Genomic DNA, 16,397 nt, shown 5'->3' on the forward strand with positions numbered 1-16,397 from the left:
CCTGAAGTGCAGAAATCAACAAGCTGATTACTCTGAGCAGATTACGTATTATTTTGACCTGTGACATACATTGCAATATCCTCTGTGATGAGATCATCTCTCTAGAAATTAATCCATACATCAGGTGAAGGACGTTTAACCATTTCAGAAGCCAGGTACAAGAATTGGGGATGAATCTTTTCTGTAATGAGGGAGAGTCTACAACACTGCTACCCCTCCCTTCATCAGTTCTTCAGTCTACCTCAAGAACAGGCCACGACACAGAGCAGTCCCTTCTGTTTCTTCTTTTTTGCTGTGCAGAGAGATCCGAGGAAGAGTGACCACACCGAACCCACCCCTGGAAAGAGGGAAATAATCTGGGCTGGCACATGGTTGATTTAAGGCTCTCGCATAGTTTTGTGAATGCGTTTTGTCGGGATTCAGGATGCACCTGGCTCCAGTGGCCGCCCTTTCCATTTAGCAGAGATACCCACAGCAGACACAAGGGGCAGTGACCAAGCTCTGGCATTGCAGCGTGTCATAACTTGGCACATCAACACTAGCTGAAATTAGCTGGGGCTAACATTAATAAAAGTGACTGAGAACTGAGTAAGTGAAGAACAGGCAAGACTCATTTGGACCAGGTGGTAACCGTCTCCAGAAAGCTGTTACTTCAAAAAGCAGCCCCCCAAAAAATGCCATTGTGCAATGAGACCTTAGATTATTCCTCCTTCTGCAACAAATCACATTGCAGGAACAGATTAAGGGTGCAGCCCTACTAGCATTTTAGTTTGGACAAGAATGCATTCTTGAAGCAAAAACCCCAGTCACCACCACTTACTATGCTTTGGTTTGTGTCTGGAATGGCCACCTACGTGAACAAACTGAATTTGTTTCAGATTAATCTGAAGTGAAAGACATGCCACCCACCACTAAAGAGTGAGCATTCAGCCCACACCAGATTAAAGGTAATCTGAAGTAACACCTGCTGCCCCTGAAACGTGTACTACATGCACACTGGGGCCTCAGCACCAACATTTTCATCCTCAGATCCCCTGCTACTGCACCGCATAACCCACTAATGTACACAGCATCAGATGCTTTGGCTCCTGGTTTGGTATTTGGCTCACTATTTTGGGCAAAGCTGCAGCTGAATCCTTAGTGACTGCAATGCTCAAAAGTACCTGGGATAAGATATAAACCTCAGGATTAAAGGGAGAAGCATCACTGAAAAAGCCTGATTCAGCAGTACTGATTTTCATGGTCATAAACACCATGAAATCCTACTCTTATGTAATTCAGAAGCTCATACAGCATTACACCGCTGCCATTGTAGTAAAGGTTATTACCAATTTTACCAATTTATATAAAGACAGGTATTGACATTGTATGCTCTCTTTGGTAAGAAAACAACCAGCCAACAAAACAAACAAACAAACAAACAAACAAAAACAACCAAGGCATTCTTCCAACCTCTGCACATTTCTATGGGGAATATATTTATCAAGTTTTGCTCGAACTACAAAGACAAATATTCTAGAGACACTAGTGACCTTCTAGCCCAGGAAGCTGTTGAAGAATTCACTTTCTGCTTTTTTCCTTCCAAAAGACAGAATCAGGCTCTCGTTTCTTGAACTTTGTGTGATATTTCTCACGTGTTAATCAGTGATGTTTTAGGAAGATATTTTTTTGTGATTTTATTTACTCTCACATATGATCAGTACAAGGAAACTGTACAAGGTGAATAAAATCTCTAGATGACAGTATAAAAAAAATCTAAACACTGACTAGAATAGTGAATACTTCAGTATTTCAGACTTCAGATAAGTGCTACTTCCAGATCCTGGCTCAAGTCCTGCATTTATATCTCAAATGCAAATCCAGTGACATTAAGTGAACTGTGCAGGAAGCAAGTGTATGTGGAGTTTACTTGTAATGTCTAGTGCCATGCAGACACTTGTCAAAAATTTTTAAAAAGAAGATACAAGTTGCCATATCTTTTGCCATGTCTTTTATGTCAGACAGAAAGGACAGGAAAACAGAAAAGTAGAATGTTAGATGAGAACCAAAGGGAATCCATAGTTTAATCTCATGAGCCTACCCCTATTAAGAAAGGGCCCAACTGTCACTGCACGCACCCCAGGCGGCACCAACTCTAGCTCACACGCCATGTTACCACCCAGTCCTTCAGCACAAGGCCTTGAGCTCTTATGCGCACACCATCCACGATCCAAGGGTATTTTCACATTGATCTGAGCAGTCTTCGCCTCAGTGATGCCTTGCTGTGAGCTCTGTAACTGCGGTATGTAGCAATGACTGCTCTGCCTTATTTTTCCCCTCTTGGGGGAAAACTGACCCTGCTTGGGAGACAGTCACGGGTACGTTCTCTGTTCTACAGCACTTGATAATTTTCTTCTGGCAGAAAAGGTGGGAGCAAAGGAGGGACACGTCAAACATCTGTTGCTCCTGTGCTTTTCCTAAATTCAAGGCTTCTCTGTCTTTTCAGCTCCTTCAGCACAGGGCAACATCTGGATGCAGGATTTAAACAGTTTTCCAGTGAACAAAATGTATTAGCAAAGAATCAAACATTGGGATTTACCAGTCAAGTGATCAGCTCTTCCTCTCAGTCTAATGCTCTACAGTATTTGTGAAGCCTGGAGTTTTAAAAGGGCAAGAGTTTTAGAAAGCTCCCCAGAGCTAAAACTGATGTTTATTTCTTCTTGGATAAAAATACTTGTACACATCTGAGCATGTCCCAGATCTTACGCTCTGTAAGTATTATGTCTGTGAGATAAAAAAAAAACAAAAAACAACCCCACAGTATAAACATTCAGCTCACCAAGTTATTTTTTCTATTAATAGCGAATGGATATATCACAGACCTGAGGCATACAAATGGCAATACAAATCCAATGGGCATAAAAAAATAAAAAGCACAACCTAATAGAAGAGGACCTCAGAAAATTACTGAAGAGAAATTAAGCTGCTCTACTTCCACGTGCTGTGATAAATCCTGATCAGCCTGTACACAGATATGTCCCATTCAGTTGCTACTTATACTGAACAGTTACACAGCGACTCTGTCCTAACAACATTGCTTCCTCCTCACATGCTCTATTTTTGCCTAGAAAGAGTGCTAGCTTAAGAGCTCCTGTGAACACACTGAACAAACTAATTTCCACCTCAGCTTCTATTACAGATCAAGCTGAACATTTGGCTTCAAGTCAGCTGTGTGTCCTGAAATAGTACACAGACTGAGGATGAACAAAGTCATTGAGAATATTCTGGCATCTCTTCCTTGCTCTCACTGTGACCATATGCACAGCTTCAAGGGCCTTTTTTTTTTTTTTTGTAATTATTACTATCATTTTTAAACAAGTACATTGCTGCCTTTGGAAGCCTGAGTAGTGCCTTGACCAGCAGAAGGCAACCCCGAGCTCTCTGGCTAGCCTTCCCTTTGCTCTAGATGTTGGATGCTACCATATCCACTGCAAGCTAACCGAAAAAAAATTAAGGTCTACTACCGCGTGCCTTTCTTGGTCCTCTGAGAGGTCCAGCCAGGAGACACCTGATAGCTGCGTGCTGCAAGCCCCCCACAGCAGCCTCCTGCTGTTGTCACAGCAACCCACAACAGACTCCACAGACACAGCAGGAGAAATGAAAGGTGGGAAAAAAGAGGGAAAAAGATAAACCTTTGCAAACCTTCGGGCTTTTAGGAGATGCCACTCAGAAGCACCAAGCTCCAGGAGGTTTCTGCTTCCCGTAAGCATCATCTATTTTTGCCTCGAGCCTCGTGGCTGGAAGAGGAGGCCGGAGGGCTCAGCTCCTGCGAGGACTCGGTACCGGGGAGGGGCGGCCACCTCCTCTCCCTCTCCCGGGGGGGCGGGAGCGCGCAAGGCTCGGCGGCACCCGGCCCGCCCCGGCGGGGAGCGGCACGATCGCGCCCGGGCGCCGCGGGACCTACCCGGGAGAGCGGGATGCCCGGGAGCCGGGCTGCAGGGCCGGGCCAAGGGTACCGGGCGCCGCCGCGCCCCCTCCCCGCCGCTCCTTACAGCGGGGGGGCGCCGGCAGGCGGCGGCCCGCCGTGGCAGGGAGGCAGCATGCCGCCGGCACGGCTCAGCACGGCACAGCTCAACGCGGCTCGGCTCGGCTCGGCTCGGCTCGGCTCCCCCCGGCCCGCCCCGCGGCGCTGAGTCGGGCGGGAGCCGCGCGCCCTGTGACGTGCGCAGCCCGCGGGCTATTTATAGCGCGGCCGCCTTCATTCATGAAAAGCGGGACGCGGCGGGAGGGAGGGAGGGAGGGAGCGGCACGGGGACAGCGACAGCCGCACGGACACGGGCACGGACACGGAGCGGCCCCGGCCCGGCCCCGCACCGCCAACGGGACCGATCTGACCCAGCGGGGTGACTGCGGGAAAGAAAGCGTGCCCTTACAGCCTGCTGGACTCGTACGTCGCCGGTCTTCCAGCAGTAACACAGCCTTTTCTTCGGAAAACGGGATAAAGTTGTTTAAAGAACACCTGGACTGACAGTACCCGACTGCATTTTGGTTATAGCTGACTATTTTTCAAATACTGTGAAGTCAAACTCACATTAAGCAGGTCAGACTGCAACAATTCTCAGCAGAGTACAACTGTGTCACGAAAAATTACAGTTGGCAGCTTCACAGGAGGCTATGGGGTGAGGCACTGCAAATATTAAGCATGACTTTCCCAGCTTTGCACAGAATTGGGATGGACAGGGGAAACAAATCAGAAATTAAAACAACTCTTGTTGTTCGTACATGCTCACTCAGGACATCTGCTTGCAAGCAAAGAAGTATCAAACTGACAATGCAGTCAACAGTAACAACAACAAAAAACAAATTAAATTTCACAACCTACAGGTTTCAGATTAATGGTATGATTACCTTCCATTTTGTAAGTTTTAAGCTCCGCACGAACAACTTTTTCTCTATAAATGAGGGTTAAAAAACTAATTCTATGTAAGAGCACTCCCCCGTGTACTCACTCTTTTCTAGGACCTGCAACTTTCAGGGAGCAATAAGGCTCAGGTTCAGCTCACATAATCCAGGGACTAGGCAAAGCAGGGCGATACAGAAGGTATTCATTTTACTGGGCTGTTTTAGAGCGGCAAATCTTAGTTTCTTAATGGCACTTTTGTTTTACAGTTTAAATACTCACGTTTTGAAGACAAATCACAGAGCTAGAACCCACATCTCTATTAAACACACCTAGAATGCAATGACTGCAAAGATTACTCAGGTGTTTAATAAGGAAAAAAGAGAAATAGCGCTTTGCTTTTGATGAACAAGAAGTCTGAAGTTTCTTTTTTTTATGTCCCATCAAAGGGTACCCAAAGCCTGAAGGCTTCTACAGCTGTGGAAGCAGCTGCATGTTACTGTGTAGTTTCGATGTTAATGACCATCTGCGGCAAATTCTAGCATTCAGTGTCTTCCCACCACAAATGCGTAACTTTCTATTTAGTTCAGACTGCAGCTTTTCCAGTGAAGTATAAAATAAAAACCCAGAACAGCTAGAAGATCTCTGTCCTGTGTCACATAATCCTATTGAACAGTACTTATTTATTTTGAACAGTATTTATTTATTTTTCCAAACATTTTAACAAACTGTACAGCTGTGACCACCAACTTGTCTGAGTGACAGACCTTCACGAGTGGCTGGAATGCATCTTTAATAGGGTATAGAGCAACTGACAGTTTCTAGGCTTTGATACAAGAAAGGACAGCAATAAACCACAAGTATTCCCCCTGAGTTAGCACAAGCATTAAAAATACATGAGTGTTAAAGCTTTACTCAGTTAGATGTTTAAGTATTCCAGGTAGCCAGCTTGCATTTTTCCTTTTTGGTTGTCTGTTATCAAGGGTGGATAACAGCAAGAGGGAGAGGGTGAAGGAAATAAGTTCCATTTTTACCATCCCCGAGGATATGGCATTGGACCATGGCTAGCATTTAACTACAGAGCCTGGCTTTGCCAAGTCCGTAGAGCTTTCCAAAACACGATTATGGACTGCCAAGTGCGTCCCAACATTGCATCTCCATTAAGTATCGTTAACTACACCACAAAACTCAGAGTATAACTGGATAAAAAAAATAAGAAGAATAAAAAATGTTCATTTGCACACAAAGAATTTTACTTAGAATTATTTTAGTTTTACTAAATCACAAAATGTATTCAGAAGTGTAAACGTAAGGGTATATTCCATATGCTCCAACATTTTATTCATTACTCTGGGGCTAAATTAACGTTTTGGTTTTGAGAATGTATTTCTCAGATGATTAAAAAGCATCATGAGAGAACATTAGTTGTGCGTAAACCATAAATGAAGTTACAAATGACCTTTCCGCTCCTGGCTTTGGAAAGTTAGTTTAACTTCAGAGGCTCCTCCAACACGCTCCGTTAGCTGAACTCCTTAGGGAGCTTTCTACCATGGCAGAGCTGCTGACACTTAATGCCCTCAGGCCCTGCCATCCTCTGTGCTTCTGAGGGACCAGAGCAAGGTTCAGGAGCAGATAAACTGAAAAAATACCAGTCAAGAATAACAAAAGGTGATGGAAGAGGGGATTAGAAACATTTAATTCAGCTTCTCTGTGAAAACTGTTCAAAAAGAGAAGGAAATTAAATAGCCCATGCTTTTCACCTCCCCATTATAATCTAGTCAGCTGTATCTGCAGAAGCGTGATAGTACAAGCACACAAGTCTGGGGGTGAGTTTTTAATCACTGAATCACAGAATTGTAGGAGTTGGAAGGGACCTCAAAAGATCATTGGGTCCAACCCCCCTACCAAAGCAGGTTCCTTAGAGCAGGCTACCTAGGTAGGCGTCTAGACGGGCCTCGAATATCTCCAGAGAAGGAGACTCCACCACCTCTTCGGGCAGCCTGTTCCAGTGTTCTGTCACCCTCACTGTGAAGAAGTTCTTTCTCATGTTGGTGTGGAAATAATACTGTGTGTTAACATTGTAAGAAAGTCTGCATCTCAGACTGATCCAGACTTGACACCCTGTGGAAACAAGGACTTCTTGCCTGTATTACAGGTCTAGGTAGGGTCCGTAAGAGATGGCTGCATCAAAAAGTGAAAATAAATAATCTAGTGATGTTGGCATTTGCTCCCTCTGGGGAGTCATACTTTTAATTCAGGACAACTGAAATTATTTCCCCTTCATTTTTGGTAGCAACACCTAAGCACAACTTCCGTTTCCTAAGACAAGTTACACACAGATGAGCAGACAGCACGGACAGCTACAGGACAGGGTTTGAGCATGCACTGAGGGAAGGCAGATCTGACATTGCAGAGGCAACCCAGGACAGTGCAAGGATGAAACTCAATAGCACGGGACAAACTGGAGCTCTTCCCTCAGCTCCGAATGCAGGGGCCCTTTGTATTAGAAGAGCTTTTAAGAACATGTTGAGATTAAGAGGCTTTTAGGGGAAATAAGTTTAAATCCATGAGGAATTCAGTAAAGCAAAGTAAGTTAAATTATCCCGTATACGTATGTGCTCTGTGTTGCATCTGGCGGTCTCACAGGGACAGAAGGTGCTCCCTACAATCTGTGAAACCTGCTTTCAACAATACAAAAGAACTCGAATGAATGATGTACAATCAAAATAAGGAGACATGGTACATCAGCGATGGACTTCACCATCCTCCTATTGTATGTGATATGTAGTCTTAGCCAACTGGCGGCAAGTGAATTAAAATATCAGAATTACCCAGCTCCCATCATTGAAGTCTACTTTTTCCCCACAATTAGGCTTAGAGGCTTTAATTATGTGGGTAGATCAAAATCATTTCTAACTACTTCTGTAATGGATTGGTATATACTCCATTAGATTTTTTTCCATAAAAAATTCATAAAGAGGATAAATGCATTGGAAAAAAAACATGTAAATGCATATTTTATGCATGTTAAAATAAAATTCAAGTCATTTCCTGTCAATACAATTTTTTATTAATGGGTTTGCATTCAGAGCTGTATTATTCCCATGCCAAATACATATGCATTCACAACTGGCTTTTTCTTCAGAACTATTCCATATTGTATGCAGTCCTTTAGCAATGTGAGGTTGTGGGTTTTTTTTGTGTGTGTGTGTAGTAAGGACAGAGTTTAGAGTTTGAGACAAGGTGCCTCTAGTTAGTGATGTTAACAACTGTTCTCAGCCAACTGTGATACAAATCAAAACAAACGTCAGTTGCATCCCTTTTCATAATATCCCACACAATTCTGTCTCAGTTCTCAGAGATGGAGACATGTTATTCCCATTGTATGCGTTACAGACACTAACAGACCACCATGCTTTTTTTTTTCTCCAGTTGTTTACTGAATACTAATTACAGTGCAAGACCATCATCCCTTTAGAAGACAATATTGTATCAGATCTTACTGAGGCACTCTGAGAATGAGATATAGCACCAGTTTGCTGCATGAATTGTATTTCCAGTCTTTTTCCCTAATATGAATATATGAATATGAATATATGAATATTGGATATGAAATGCTGAATATATGCACACCTTGTATGCAGTCCCCTTGCTGTGCAGCTCTAAGAAGAGCCTACTTGTTTTCCCAATGGCCCCTTGTCACGTATCAGAAGACACTAAGTAGATGCTCCCTTATCTGGAGATGGAGAAGGCTAAACGTAGCTCCCTCAGTAGCTCCGGGCATATGTTGTGTTTCAGGCCCCTAACTGTATTAGCATTCATTCCACTCCCTTCAGTACCGTGAAACCCCACACTGGACACAGTACTTCAGGTACAGCCCGACAAGTGCCTGAGTAGAGAGGAATAATCACTTCCACTGACCTCTTCCTTAGGCAGCGCAGAACACAGATAGTCTTCACTGCTGGAAGGGCACCTGCTGACTCAGGTGTCTCAGTTGCACTGAGAGAGGCTCTGACATGAAACCTTGCAGAACTCCATTACTGCCTTCACCACTGCACTCCTCTTCTCGTGTTAGAAGGGAGGGAATTCATTTCACTAGTCCTAGTTTGCTAGGTTAGGTCTACCAGGATACAATTAAGCAACATAAAATTTCAGCTTAATTAGAAGGACAGCAAGAGGAACAGCTGAATGATTATATAAGAGTCTCCCAAGGGAAGAAGTAGAAGAGCTACAGCTCGCTGAATTCACAACCCAGAGAGGACAAAGCAGTATTAAGAATTTGTAACACAGCTCAGTTTTGTATTAAATGGGGATTTTTTTTTAATTTTATTTTTTTTTAAGATAGGTTTGCAACAGCTTATAATGGTTATATTCCCTGCTTCTAGATCCTCAGAATTACAACATGGGTAAGAAAGATTTAATCAGCTTATGTACCACTTCCAAACACAAGCTAAATGGGAACAACTGACTAGTAGGAGGATTTCTTCTTGAATATTTATCATTTTGCTGTCTCACAAGGGAAGGAAACTAGAAATGATTGCATCAAAATGTCATAAGACTTTTCCAACTACCCAGAGCATGCTAGCTTTATCAGCTATTTCCAGTATTTAAGGGAGTTTCCAAGATACAGGAGGCTCATCTTTAAAATCAATGGTTTGCCCTCTGAGAAAATCTGTTGGAGCACTGTATTCTATACCACTTGCTAACCAAAATACATGCTAATGTATCAGTGAAAGTTAAACTAATACATGAAGAATTATTCTCAAATCTTGGCAATTTTGTCCATAACTTCTGCCTTCGTTCACCAACTGGGACATGCCAGAAACACATTTTCAGCCCAGAATAACTCTTCATTGCCACTTCACAGGAAAACATTCACATATATATGAAAACCTAATCCCAGGTGCAAATTTTCACCTTGAAGAAGTGATTTCATGCCTGTACTGCGTTATCGACTTATCTCACCTGTGGTGATGATATCTGCATAACTGTTAAAAGTTTTTCTTAACCTTTCTGCCGTCCACTTAGATGTTAATGGAAAGAATATATTTGGGGAATTAAATGAGAGTCACAGCAAACAGTCAGCTGGGGAAAATTCTGTCTGTCTAACCTTCTGGCTGGTTTCAGTCCCTTCTCTACAAAGATCAGTCAAAATGCACTTCTGAGTACTAAGTTTTTAAGAGACAGAGATATCAGGGAACTACAATAAAAAGTTCTCAATGGCAAACACTGTCTCTGCGTCTCACTCTTGATCTTGAGCTTTAAAAGCCATATATAAATGGATCTGCTCTCACTCTTTAAAGCATTATAAATGCTCTGCCTGCCTTTTGAGGCCTGTAAAAGTCACCTATCATATTCAAAGTCCAGTAGCTTTATATGCAGGAAGTTACAAAATGCAGACCAAAACTGAAAAGCTGAAATATTGCTCAAAGACTGCATAAATTCTAAAGGATTTCTAAATAGAAGTCTCTGCACATATGTGCAATTGCTGCACCAAGTTGTTTATACGGGCACTTTTAGAGAGATCATGCAGACAGTCTTGAACAAAGCTCCCTCGCTACAGGAACCCTACAGGTGTAAGTTAGAGGTGGTGAGGGGAAGAGAACAAATGCGGATTTTCCCTCCTTTCCCCTGCAGTCAAAGACTGGTATTAGGGGGTCTCTGAATCACTGCTTGCATACAAGAGCAGCCAATAGCCATATTCTGTTCTCTCCAGGGGGCCAAAACAAGAGCTGGATTAAACAGTAGAATCAAGGGCAGCGTAATCTCACCATCATTCAACCATGATAAACAGCCTTGTTAAATGTGATTTACTCTCGTACCTCTGTCCTACAGGTGGCTATACACTAAAGTAAAAGCCCCTGGTTATGGTTTAAGTCTGATAAAAATCCCACTGAAACTGATAGGAAGAGTTTCTACTGATCCCTATGGGTTTCAATTTAGGTGATAATTCAAGAAGAAAAAGATCTGTAGAATTCCTGTTATATTCTGTACATTCTCTGCTTCTGAAACATACATGATTTTTAAAGAGAGCTTTGCAGGGAATGTAAAACCTTGTGTCTCTTACAGCTATTTACACCAGTTCAGTGACACGATTTAGTTACATTAGCACAGATTCCCATGCAAAGACCTCACTTCAGCAAAACAAACTTAAATTTAATGGGTTAGCTTGGCTTATATCAACAGAAGGTTTACATGGTCCAAACACTGCTCATCTGGTTTAGTGGTTTAGTGGTTTAATTCAGTATGTCCAAGCAAATCTAGTTCCCACAGTTTTTGTTTCTCTAATCCAGAAAGAATATTACTGGGGTTGGTTCTGGTGGACACCTTTCTCTCTTTGAAAGGCTTTATATAAATTCTACTGAAACTGTGTAGCTAAAGGATAATGGTAACTGTGGAAATTGCAGAGGAATTCATGTAGTGATCCACTGTTGTATCTTGAAGAAAAGCCTCGGAAGCAGCAAATGAAGACAGTTTGCATGCTTCACTGCAGGCTATCTGATGGGCCTTTCACAAAGCACTGTTACCAGGAATAGTTAACAAAAAGTTATACTATTTTTCTTTAACATTACTGATTAAAAACCACCACCTGTGAAAACACATCTTTCTTACAGACATTTGCAGTTTTTACAGAGGATTTGGAATATACTACCTCCAGGAACTGTCCAATTATCAATCATTGTTACAGGTTTTAACTAGATTAGGTAAAAGAACTTGAAGGATTCAAGATACCATGTATACTGTGTGATTTGAAAAAGTATGAAAAAAAGCCATTGCTTTCCACTTAAATTCAAAAACTACAGTTAAAATACTGTATTATTGTAAGAGAAATGTTGACAGTTCCTTAACTATAGAATTACCACTGGGGACCACTGTTGCAAACATACAAAGAAAGGAGGATTAAGAGAACCTGATTCACGCCTAGAGAAATTCTAATGGAATCGGTCGCATCGCCTCAAGTAAAGCCTCACCCACAACAATTTCCCTCAGAAGACTGAGAAGAACATTTCTACAAATATTTCCTTATTTACAGACTAAATATCTAACTATATGTCTAAGCTTGCATGCCAATGGAAATCATGCATCTGAAAGAGAGACACATTTAAAGAGTGCAAGTGTTAAGCAACAGCTATAAATCAAGAACTGAAACATGCAGGAGTCATGAGGTCCACAACACACACATCTATCTCAGACCTAAATGATACTTGTTGCTCAGAACAGTTATTGGGATGTTTGCCCATTTATGAGCCCAGACACAAACACATTCCATCGCTGATAAAGTCGGTGAAAATAAGCAAGTATCATGCTAAGAATGTTTTTATTGCTGTAAAACCTCATCTTGAGAGTGCTAAGCCCTTGTTTCCAAAGTGTGAGACACAGGTAATTCCAGTTGCCAACTGGATGCTCTGGGGTGACAACACTGCTTTTATATTACAACTTGGATTTATTGTGTTGGGTACCTTGTCTAAGATGCCTGGATTAATGGACATTTCTGACTGCAACACTTCTTTCTCAGTTTCTCACCTAACAAAGAATTGTTTCCTGATTCTGCATGGGTGTTGTGAGAATCACTCACTCTCTAATTTCTGTGCTTTTAATAAAGGAGATGTGCTTAGTACAGGATTTCAACATGCTGTGAAAAACACTACTAGAGAACAAATTTAATTCTAAGGATTAAAAGCTATGAACATAGCGACACTACCTACCCATTCCCACCAACCACAGATACACAGCAGTCCCCCATTTTTCATACTTCCTAGTCAAAAGCTTGGGAAGGACTAGCTCAAGCAGTTTTAAGATTAAAAACTTCCTATTCTACATTAATTCTACTGCAGGTTGCTGTTTCACGGGCATACATGCTCCTCTGCTGGTTTTACACAGACCAGAGCTTGTTTCCTATCTACCTGAATTGGCAGCTAAATTAAATTGCTGGAGTCTGCATTATTGTGTGCACTAGCATACACTTACCCAATTTATTCTATTGTCTGTGGAGCATTCTACTGACTACGGAGAAAGTAATCTCTGACAGCAGTGGCTTCTTTAACCATAGAGCTAAATTTACTACTAGTCATCTCATAATTCCTCAAGCGACATGGAAGCCCATAAGAAAATAAGCTGTGACTGGGATACTAAAGAACAACTAACAGCTCTACAAAGACATGCCTACTGCAGACGCAGTATTTTCTGACTCAAGCACATGGCTTTACAATACCTAAGTTAACTTCTATGTAGACCTCCATATATGTTCTCTTCAAGAATTTATACCCAGTAACAGAAACAACATAAATTCCATCTGGAAACAGTGAGTTCACAGAGTACATTTCACAAGAACAATAACCATCTGTAAATTAATTGCATGAGTTATGAGAGTTACCCAGAAATCCATTGAGAGACAGAAAATCAGGCTGGAAGTGTGACTTGTCACTGGGAATGAGGATGAAGAAAGATATTGGGAATTATTAGATGTGCCATTTTGTGTTATTACTTATTTCTGTGATGATGAAATCACTCATGGTATATTAAAAAATTCATAGCATCAAAACTTGCATACATGTAATATTATACACTGGCTTTCAGGAACTGCACTGCCTATAAAACGATTCTATTTTTGTTCCTCAAGTATACGTTTGTCATTGATGGTGCACTGGAAGGGGCTCATTAAATTACTAATGTAACTATTAAGGCTATCAAATTACCAATTTTGAGGGATCGATTCAAAGCACATTAAGATAAGCAGAAATCCAAAGGAAACAACCATGTCTTCCCTTCAGTGACCCTCCTTTTGGGCTTTGAATGATGAACCCTCACTCTGCTGACAGTATTAAACCCTTCTTTGGATGACCCTCCCTGCCCAAAACACTGAAGTAGTTACACGTATTCCAAGGGCTCATAAAATGTTCCATTTGGTAGTACACAATGGGGGACGAAGCGGTGGTGAGGAGGAGGACGGGGTTTGTGTTTATTTTGAGAGCCCGGGGGGAGAGATTGCTCCCTAAGCTTCCTGACAAGATGCTTATTTTTATTCACATTGTCACTATGTTTTCCCATGAACAAATATACTTCAGAGGAAATGTTTCAATAAAATGTATTGGGATAAGAACCATGTTTACTTCCTCTCCATTTATTATGAGAAAGCAATTTGGTTACATGAGAAAGTAAGGAAATTGATTCCCTAGGGATGTCTGGGAAGGGGGTCATTTGTGCAGGGAACCCATTCTTGAAAATATTGGCAACACGTCACTGTGTTAGATGACCTGTAGAGGCTTCATTTGTGATTACAAGTGAATACATCAGAGATTTAGCTTTTCCTTTGTTCAGAGACAAACCCTATCCTTTTACAATCCTATCTTAATTAAAATATTTTCCCTTTGACAAGTTTTAGTAGCATGTTACATTCCTATCTGCATTATTATAACGTACATTTAATACATATGGCAAGATATAAATCCATTTTCCTTCTTGTTTCCGAACATAAATAGTTATTTTACTCACTGGCGTTTTTAGTCCAAATTTCATTGACTACTGGAACATTTGAGCAGGGGGCAGGACTATATGGCCTCTTGAGATTCCTTACAACGTGAATTTCCCTGATTCTGAATTCAGGAGATGTGTTTGGTTTTTACTAATTCTTACATGTGAAACAGCAGTTTCCTAGCAGTACTGGCTCAGTACGGAAGTAGCTTTTTGCCAAGTCCCATCCTAGCATTATTAATATGCACCTGTAATTCAGGCTAGCAACAGCACCACCTTTGCTTAGACTGCACAGAGCAGAAAAAGAGGGATGCAAAAAAAAATGTGGTACAAACTCTTCACTTTAGGAAGTCGCTCATTTCCTCTGTCTGCAGTTATTCTTGGGTGAATATTCACTCTTGGAAATCAGACTTAGCAGCTTCTATTTCTCTGATGCTTTGAAAAAAAGCTCATTATTGGGTCAAAAGCTACTATGTGTAGAAGTCAACCGTTATACCAGAGCACACACCTTAACACATTTGTTTTTATCTACTGGAAGATCACAACAAAGATAAGTAATCCTGTAACCAAAAGGATTAGTTCTAGGACATTTCAGTTAAGACTTTCGATGCGAAGTTCTCTAAGTCACAGATGCTATAACTTCAAAATATGTGAACAAAAGCAGCTGGACAGACAGCGGTAGTGACAGCAACACTAAACAAAATAAGTCACTTTTTTCTTTAATTTCTTCCTGGCATTACTTACCTCACAGGAGAAAATAACTTTCATATCCATTTTTAACAGCTTGATCAAGAACAGAACTCCGTTAAAGATATTTCATATCTTTCTCTCACTGTGGCTGTCCTGATGGGAAAAGTAGAGAAAAAAGACAATAAAGCTTACTATTTTCAACCTAAAAATCATCACACATGCAAAACTAGAGACACCTCTTTTGACCTAATTTATATTATAGAACAGGCTTGCTTGGTCAACAGAACAGCCTTTCAAAGTTCCAAATATAGGTAGACTGAATATCTGCACTAAAACACTAACTTTTCACTCCAATGAATTGAAGAGGTCACGGGTACAAACAAGGTGTTGAGCGTAACTGGAAATTGATACACCTCTGTCAAATAAAGCTGGGTCTTGAATAGTTTTCCTCTAGATGTAGATACAAAAAGCATCCTATGCACGAGAACCAAATACTGCTGTATCACAGTCAACTAGTTCTTCATAGGTTAACTAAAAGCCCCCTTCAAGGGGGTGACAAGACTGTCTAAAATATGAAGTAACAGCCTGATGATGCCTGGATTACTGTGTTGCATCCACCTTTAGTCCCAGGTGAAATTAATTATAGAAGAGTTATGCTGGGATTGGTAAGCGTCTGCATTATTGTGGTATGGTTCGCATCCAGAAGCAATGCTGTGGTTTTACCAGGAACCTAACATGGGTGCAACATTGATTTCACCCCAATGCTTCCCGAAAAGCAAAGCTCACTGAGCCAAGTAGCTTCAAAGGCTTCACACTAGCTTGAAAAGCAGAAGTAAAATGCAGATTCTTCAGCTGAAAAGACTAGTGGCCTGCTTAGCTTTTCTAGGCATTTCTCTCTCTCCTAAGTAAGATTTCAGAGTGGAATTTACGACTGAAGTTAATTTCCCACAGAAATTCCTGCCTTCTGTAAATAGCCTGCACAAGACAACAGTGGGAACAAAAAAGGAAAACGAGGTAACACCTGATTCCACCTCATGGAACAGGCAATCCACTGGCACGAGCCAGGGACACAATCTTTATAGCCCTCCAGAAGTAATTCTACTGCCCTAGAAGCAGCATCTTTTCCAGTCAGCCGTAATGCCTGCACAGCCTACACATGTAGCTCCCCTCATCAACCCTAGCAACCACAGCCTCAGCCCACAATGAAACAAAATCCCAAATAATGAATGAAATAGCAGCATTAACACACACACAGGACGGGATGCTCAACTGCTTAAAAACCTATTTATGTGACGCTGTACTATTCATAACTGTTTATTTGTTTCCTCAGCACTGATGCCAGTTTCAAAGTTATTTG

The 16,397-nt window shown here is 41.5% G+C and overlaps 1 protein-coding gene across 4 annotated transcripts in view; it reads right to left on the reverse strand.

Annotated features, from left to right (window-relative positions):
• Positions 1–16,397, reverse strand: part of RHOBTB1 (Rho related BTB domain containing 1) — a 50,410-nt gene that overhangs the window by 31,101 nt on the left and 2,912 nt on the right. For 3 of the 4 annotated variants that reach the window (XM_084526188.1, XM_084526187.1, XM_084526190.1), the window contains one exon: positions 15,095–15,193. The gene's annotated coding sequence lies outside the window, so the exon portion shown is untranslated. Of the gene's footprint in view, positions 1–3,681; positions 4,093–15,094; positions 15,194–16,397 lie in introns of those variants that run through there. The other variant, XM_084526189.1, reaches the window with a different exon arrangement.

This window comes from Aythya ferina (assembly GCF_964211825.1).
Source record: "Aythya ferina genome assembly, chromosome: 7".
In the NCBI taxonomy this organism is placed as follows: domain Eukaryota; kingdom Metazoa; phylum Chordata; class Aves; order Anseriformes; family Anatidae; genus Aythya; species Aythya ferina.